The sequence below is a fragment of the Salvelinus sp. IW2-2015 genome, linkage group LG27 (genome assembly GCF_002910315.2).
Source record: "Salvelinus sp. IW2-2015 linkage group LG27, ASM291031v2, whole genome shotgun sequence".
In the NCBI taxonomy this organism is placed as follows: Eukaryota; Metazoa; Chordata; class Actinopteri; order Salmoniformes; family Salmonidae; genus Salvelinus; species Salvelinus sp. IW2-2015.
The window spans coordinates 5,371,493-5,380,421 of record NC_036867.1 but is presented as its reverse complement, the minus strand read 5'-3'; positions in this window follow the sequence as shown (position 1 = coordinate 5,380,421).

Below are 8,929 nucleotides of genomic sequence, written 5' to 3'. Positions count from 1 at the left end.
AAGGAAATGACCACAGGTGCACTAAAATTAGAAAGGGAAAACAAAAGTTCAAAAAAGGGCAATGGGGCATTAGACCAACAAACCTGAACACATCTGGCCAAACTTGACAATCAACTTACTACTGTCACGTTCTGACGTTTTCTGTATTTTTATTTGTTATTCAGGACGTGAGTTGCTCGTGGGCAGTCTATGTTTGTTTTCGTATGTTTGGTTTAATGTACACTGATTATGTCTCATTAGAGCAGGTGTTTTCATCTCCGCTGAATTAGAAATCAATTAAGTAGCTTGTTGTCACTTGTGTTTGTGCGGGTGGTTGTTCTCCTGTGTCAGTATCTGTGCTAGTATACCACCAACCGGGACTTTACAGTTTGTTGTTCTTCGTTTATGTAGTCTTTTCCTGTTCATGCTTCTCTGTCATGTTAATTAGACTTAATGTCATGTGCTCATATGTCCGCTTGTTGTTTTGAGTTTGTTTAAGTGTTTCGTTGTTTTTTCTCTTACTTTAATAAATCATGTTCATATCACGACGCTGCATTTTGTTTCAATCCCTGCTCGCTTCTACTCTCGCAATTGAAGAGACATAGAGGCGAATACCGTTACAATCCACAACAATTACCTGTTTGCAGACTCCTCTAGGTTTCAGAGTATCAAAATGGTTTCCCCCATTTGGGAAGACTCTTCGTCTCTGTGTCGTTCCAGTATAGATGCACAAATTCTTCCTTAATAAGTTCCCCCATTACCTGGACCTTTTATGAGAATTCAAGTTCGTCAAATCTCTCTTTAAAAAGGGTAACTTTGGGATGCCTCACTCCAAGATCCGGGTTTTCACAGTAACAGTTTGCAGAATCGCAATGTGTTTTCCATCCCCTTCCATACCTCTCCATGTGGATTAACCCTGACCCCCCACTGAGACCCATCGCCTACACAAAGAACACACAGGAACCCAATACATGGTCACAATCAGATTATCAGTAATGTAAACTTTGTCTCCAACGACATCCTCCAAACCATGGGAATGAACAGAGGACTTCTTAACAACATTTTCGTGGCACATTCAGGTGTCACACTGAAACAAGCAGGGTCAGACACATTTTTTTTTAATGAAATATATTACAGTAATATATATATAAATACAAGTAATAATAATTAAATATGTTAATAAATATATATCAGATTTTTTTTTACTGGGCAAACCGCCCAAGGAGGCCATTTAGAGGCACCGCTTTCAATGGAGTGTAAGACAGCCTGCTCTGCGCAGGCGTTTTAAAGTTCTTTATATTGGTTAAAGGTCAACTGCAAAGGCTTCAGGCTGCATAAGGCTTCCACTGCTTCACTCTATCAAAACTGGACCAAAGCTCTTCATTTTGGACTCTATCCAACCAATCTGTAATATTTTATTTATTTATTTATTTAACAACTCCCCCCTTTGTTGAACATGTTCAGTTTTGTGTTGATGTTTTGTTTTGTTGTCAAATCCGTAAAAAATAAATTAACAAAAAAATACACAAAGAAAAAAAGAAGAACTTACCTTTGGACTACCTCCAGTCTGATTTCTGTATCGATGTCTTCAGGTTTCCTCCTCACTGTGCACCAGTATGCCCCAGAGCGTTCTCTAGGTTCAGGTTGGTGACATTTAAAAGGTAATAATCTTCTCTTTTGTGTGTCACCATACAGAGAAACCTGCCTTTCTCAGTGTGGCGAACACCACATTGAGTTTTAACTACAATTACAAGGTAGTTCTAGTAGATTATCGTACCCCACGGCCATAGTAAAGCACCTAATCTTGCCCTCCTCCCTCATATCCAGATGCAAAGAATCCCATACATATAGACACACTCCCACAGAGCTGGAGAGAGATCACAATTCACCAATCACCACACAACTCTGCCCCTTTAGTTACTAGCTGGTTCAGCCACAGAGAGAACAATAAGTGGAAAAGCAACAGCAAATCTAATGTGTTAGCAACTGACCAGTGTCCATTCCAAGTGTTCTTCAAATAAGCTAATATGCTCTGTAAGATAATGATATGAACCTCACCAGAGAGGAGAGGGCTAAGGAGCAAACTTGTGAAGACTTTTCATGATGAACTGCTGCCCTTCGTTTGCCTAAAATGACTTTAAGTCTGCTTCCTCCTGTATCCTCACCATAGAGGTTAAGGTACTCTTACTTCTTATTATTATAGAGTAGGTTTCAAAAATAAAATCCTATTTTGAAAAATGGCACGTTAAGCAGTCTATTTGGAATTGGACTCATTTAAAAATGGAATTACCCTAACTCATGAATTAGATCTATATGTCCCAAATAGACTAACCTATCCTATTATACTTTTAATAAAGTATAGTATGCTTATTCTGGCATTGTACAATAGGCCTATAATAAGTTGCATTAGGCCTAGTGAAAAGCAAAGATTTATAGGCTTATTTGTCAAATGTGAAAAAAAAATCCACTGTGGCTTTGAACTGGACATGGGTGCGATGCCGCGCGTCCTTCAAAAAACCATATTCTAAAACCCACAACTGGCGCGAATTGCCGAAAACGAGACTGACTATGGACACCCGTACAGTTTTTTGGAGACTTAAAAAAGCGAAGCAATTGGAATCGAGAATAGCCTATGTTTTAACGTCCGAGGAATGGTGTGATACTTTGCGCGGCACACGGAATTAAGCAACCGCGGGTGTGATTCCCCACCTCTTGGAGTCCCATCACTTATATTTCCTCAGTTTGTCTCGTATGTTCCGTCCTCCAGGCAGAGTGCGTTACAAACCGTCATCGAAAGCGAACCCAGCCGCGCATGGCGCCCAATTCTGTTCCGTTTATGGGGCCCACAGCATCCTTTCAGGCACCTACCGACCAGTAGAATACACATTCAGACAAACGCAAGTTCCTTTAAAGGCTTACAGGATTTCAATTATTTTTTTTACTTGGATAGCCTTCAAGGGAAAATATTATTTTTTCAATTACATTTTCCTTGCCAACTGGATACAAAATAGGCTATATATTATTATTTGATAACCCCTTTATGGCCAGTATTTATATAATATCCAAATGGAATATTACTTCTGCTGTGCGTCTCTGGCTTCCATCGGATAACCTGGCTGGTTTTACAAGCGTTGTGTTTCATGTTCAATGTATTATTCATTACTCTCAACGGATTTATAGCATTTTATATAAAAATGTTTAATCAAATATGTGGGGCATGTTTCTTTTATGATATGCAGTTCGTCCTTATTCACATTGCGGTCTGTGCGTGGAACTCAGTAAACGCAATTTAAATCCCTGAACGCAAGAGGGAATAGGACTTTATGTTATGATGCCAAATGGCCATATATTTGGCGATCAGATACCCGACAATGTGTCGATCCTCTAATCAGCCAAGGAAGATGAAAGAGTTTAATTGTTTCACTAAATTAAAAATAAAAATACAGGGACAACCCGTCGGCCAGCGTTTACCCTAAATGAGCAGTGCAGTATCACTGCGTACCAAGCAGAGAGATACTGTTGCCATGGAGTGGTACACGAAGCCATGACCTCTTTCCTTTCCTGGAAGTGCGAGTAAACAAACATGTAAGAGTGCTCCGAAAAACTGAGCGGACAAGCATTCTCAAGTCTTTCCTACTCTGCTAATTCCAATGATCTATGAATATCATCAATTTAAAAGTATCCAGTCAAAAAGATATAGGGACCACACAACTTGAACAATCTACGACAATTTGGTGATTTGAAGTTTTAGTCCGCCATTTCACTGTGATTTTCTAACTGTTTTATGTATTAAAACCATAAGTGAATATGGCAACTCAGGTCTCATGTGATTAATTAATAAAACACTCCTCAATGTAAATTCACCTTTTTCATGCTATTACCCCTGCCTGCAACATTTCGCTATCTCCACCGCCCCATTGCGTTTTTACTGACTCCTCCTCTCCTGCACTGCATTTTTGTGCACTATCTCCAGGCCAGCACACACTTAGATCCTACTTGACTTTCTTTATGAGTGAGAACCCTCAAGACTCTACAGCAACGAATATCCGAGCCTACTCGAGAAGTTCATCTCTGTGTGGTGATCAGAGAGCGAGTACAAACAAATATTCTCTCCATGAATGTATATTGCAAGACATGTTATTTAAGATACACAAGCTTTCTACATACACAACACCAACTATCATACCTTTGAGTCTACATAAGTAATTGGAGAACGTCTCTGAGTTCTGCTTATGAGCCACTCTAAAATCAATATTTGTATGTTTTGTACGTTATGGACAATAAGTTTGTTGCGTACCCACCCAAATGTTAATCGATGTAACTGAGTTGGTATTGAATAAAATAGATCAACCAGCGAGCAATCCGATTTGACCTCTCTTCCTTCATATTGTCAGATCCCACACCAATTCTATTGTCCAGTCGATCCCCATGCTCCAATCCCGAGAAGTAAAACCAAAACCATCGAATTACGCTGCATCTACCGACTTCACATCCCTTACTAGTCCTGACAGAATCCAGGCTCCATTGGTGGCTTTGAGGCCGAGTTATACAGACAACATCTTAGTACCTCTGCGTCCTACGTTTCACATCCCCTCTATCATTCACTCCATGGCGGAGTACAACCATTACCTCTCTCCTCTTTCACATCCCTCTATCATCACTCCAGGTTTGTACTAAGAGACAGTTCACCACCTGCAATGTACCCTCTCTTTGCGCTCATAAATATCACATCCCTCTATCATCACTACCATGGAGGAGTACCAACCATTACCTCTCTCCTCTTTCACAGGTCCCTTCTCTATCCACTCAAACACACCTATGGTGCGCCCCAGTCAATTATCCATTACAACATACTGCTCCATACATTATGCATCATGAAACCAACCGAATCGATTCACCTCCATGCTAGGACAAGCTAGTTACAAAACCAACCTCTTCCTCGCCTCTTTCACATCCCTCCCTAGGTGCACCTCAAACTCCACTCGGAGGGGATAAATAACCATTACCCTCTCCTACAGGAGAATTCACACTTCCCCTTCTATGCATCAACTCCACGGCACCCCGGAAGAATACAACCCTATTTTATATGCCTCCCTTTACTATATGCAGCCATTCCTCACCCTCTTCTATATCACCACGTAGCTCAAGCATAGTGCGGAGTAACAAACCCCTCCACCTCTTAGCGTCGCTCAATTGAATCCACATCCCCTTCTCTACTGCCTCACTACACACATGGGTCCCACCCCCATCAGCCTTATGGAGAAACGAAAATCCGAGCCAACATACTCGTGCAACATCTAATTTCACCATCCTAACATAACTATGCCACCATCACACCATCCCATTCGAGAGTGACACAAACCAAGCTACCTCAACTACTACGACTCGCTAGCATCCAAATGAGAATATATCGCCTCTCTATCATCTATACGTCTCGATAAACAGCCAAAGGAGTGTAAACAACTCCATTTTAGACCTCTCTCCTCTCTTTCATCCACCTCCAGTCATTTAATCGACTTGCAACGTCCACAACGGGCGACCGCAGCGATATATTCACCATGCCATGTACCTCTCTCACTCTTTTCAGACTAACCCTCCACCGTCAATACAAACTCCCATTGGTGTGATACAACCGATTATACCCTCTCTCCTCTAGTTACCAAATTCAGCCTCCGTTCTATGCAGTGCACAATCTCTTAGTTGCGAGAGTTGAAACCATGACGAGTTAAGACCGTACTACTCCGTGCCTCTCTATACACGTACCCAACATCTAAGCAATCATCAACTCCATGCTGGAGGAGGTACCACTATGATGAAACCGCACCACCCAACCTCGCTCACATCTTCACGATCTTCCCCTCTGGAAGCACCCTCCCATCCGAAGTGGAGTAGCAGACACCAGAGTTAATCCATCCTCTCCTTCCATCAACACTCCGCCTCCCAATCACTCACTGACACGACTAAGCACCCAAAATAACCCCAAATACCATACTCCCTCGTACGTTGCCTTCCTCACGCAATCCCCTAAACTGTTATTCACTCGCGAACATTTTCCTCTTATTGGCAGTGCGCAGCCAGAGCCTCAAAGCTATCATACGCAATAATACCCTCGTCATTCCTCACAATACCCCATCCTTCTTGATCCATGCACATGCCAACCGGCGTGAGAAAACAAATTCCCTGATTACCTCTCTCCTCTTTCACATCTGCCTCTATCAATCACTCCATGGCGGAGTACAACCATGTACCCACCGTCTTCCCCTCCCTCCTCACATACCCCATCTAATCATCACTCCAGTGGCGCGAGCTACACACAGCGCTACTTAGCGATCTCTCCTCGTGTTTCACTTATTCAACCCAAGCATAGATCAACTTCAGCTGCCGAGTGAGAGAACGTACGTACAAAACCAAGTTACCTCTCTCTTCGTCCCAACTTCACACTGTAGCCTTCTACCCATAGGCAGACCTCCCTCTGAGGCTGAAATCCCCGACTTCCACATAGGCCTTCCAAAACAGAAAGAAGTAGACTGGAGTTAAAGTAGGTAGTAAATAACACACTTATCACTACTACGTCCTACTTTCACTACATTCCCTACGTTTATCTATCCACCTCTCTCATTTAGTGTGAAAGTAACAAACCAATTACTCCTCTTCAATACCTTGCTTTTCATCATACATCCGTCTTTATCAATGCGAGCTCCATGGGCGAGTACAGCCGATTATACCTTCTCTGCTCTGCGTTTTTTACGACAATCTAAGATCGGCTCATAATACAAATCAACCACACCATCGAGGGATGAGATATTAAACCAATTACTCTTCATCAACTCAGTCTTCACATCCCTCTCAAATCATTCACTTTACCAACGGGGCATTACAAACCAACCAAAATATATCGCTGTCTCCCTCATAATTCAACCATCGTCCTCTATCATCACTCATCACGAGGAGTACACCCATTACACTCTCTTTCCCTTCTTTCCATACACCTTTCACTATCATTCATTACTCCTTATCGAGTTAATATGGGTTTTTCACTAGTGCCAAACGATCCATAGCTGGAGCTTGATGTTGGTTGGGATAAATTTACTGCCCGTACAATTGAACCTGAACCTATGACCATGGCACAAAGAGATGACAACTCAATGTACCCCTCATCGTTTCTGCTTCCTTATTTCACATGCCACGCTCTATCAATACCACGCCCTTCCACGAGCCGGTGAACTGTGTATTGAATGATAAATGAAACACATGTCAGCCCTATATTGCTAATTCCCCCTAACTAACTCCATCGTCCTCTTGCACATCTCCACTCCTACCATCTCAAACAATCCTATATCGCTGTATCTTTCCCCTTCCCAATGAATTACGATCATCCTTACAACTCGCATGATACACGTGCAAGTAGCACATTCTGATTAGCATATGATAGCGACTGTAAACAAATACATTTCCTTACTCACATATTTCCATTGTATAGAGAATTCAAATGTGACTTCGTCAGATTGATTTGCATATTATGGATTGCGCCTCCATTAGGCGACAATATAAACCGGGTAATACAAAAACCTACAGACCCAAAAAAGTGAATCCTCCTAGTTACCACCTACCTTTTACTAAATATCCCACATATGAATGTGTGAAGGCAACACAGTTACCACATAAATCCCCAATAAGGATAGGAGAGATTGCGACTACCCACCACCCGTCCTGATAACTTAACACAGTGAAATCTAAACCATATTGGGGTGTTCTGCTTATCTATCATACCACCACCCAAGTAGGCCCTGACCCTAAAAGAAAGAGAAGAAGAAAAGGTAGCTGTAAGATCGGAATGATGATTGAGCTAGGATAAAGTGATGAGAACCAACTTGACTCTAAAATCTGCCTCACAAGTATCTTCGTTGATTCCAAATGATAAAACAACCTACAGGTGACAAGTGTGCCAATAGTGAATAGATCAGAAACCGTTGTGCCTCTCTGGAAAACGACAGTCGTCCGGTTAACCCAGTTATTCCAGTATGGAGCTATCGAATAGAGCAAGTGTTTATCCAGTTTACAATTTGTGACACGACTTCAATGGCTAACGACACCAACATGAGGGAAAATGTCGACATGAAGTTTCTAAACACGAACTGGAAATTATCATTAGTTTGTGATTTCATTTGTATATGAATTTCAATTAGAACACAGAGGAACAACCTGACAACACACATTAACAATTAAAAACAAAGGGGCAGCGAAACCACTAAAGTCATTACCATATTGTCATTTCTAATGACAGGGAGAAGAAAACAATGTATCTACAAAGCATCACAAAACACCCTACGATTAAGATCTGGTCAAAATGCACAAAGCCAAGGCACTACGCAGGAATAGGAGCTGATTTGACTATTACAGTAGACAACCTAACCGTCCGTATAAAGAAAAAATCTTTCTCTATCAATCCCATAACTTCCCGATTCCATATCTGCCTTCATAATAACCCCTCCCAACTATCAACTCCTTTTAACATTCGTTATTCTTATAAACGCCACCGCAAACCACTAGAGCAATCAAACCAATCTCCACACAATCCAAATAGAGGTAGAAGAAGTTAACAGACACATCCTTGGAATAAATAACAAAGGAAAGAACTGATTACAAGATAAGTTAGTAAGTTTTATTTTTATTGTGGTGCCCATCACAAAAATCATATTGTTTACATTTACAAAGCAAAATAAATGAAACTCCACTTCTGCGAACAGTGAGCAGGCCCTAACTTCATCTGTTCCTGACTCTGGATAGTGATTAAAAAAAGACCATCAATCTCCGAGATGATAATTAAAGTACTATTCTGCAACATATTCTGAGAGTATACTGACCGTGCGCCAGTCAAGATATCTGCTGGGTTTATTGTTTGGTCAATAGCACCACCTTCTGCGACAGGTTTAAATGTTGCTGACTGAGC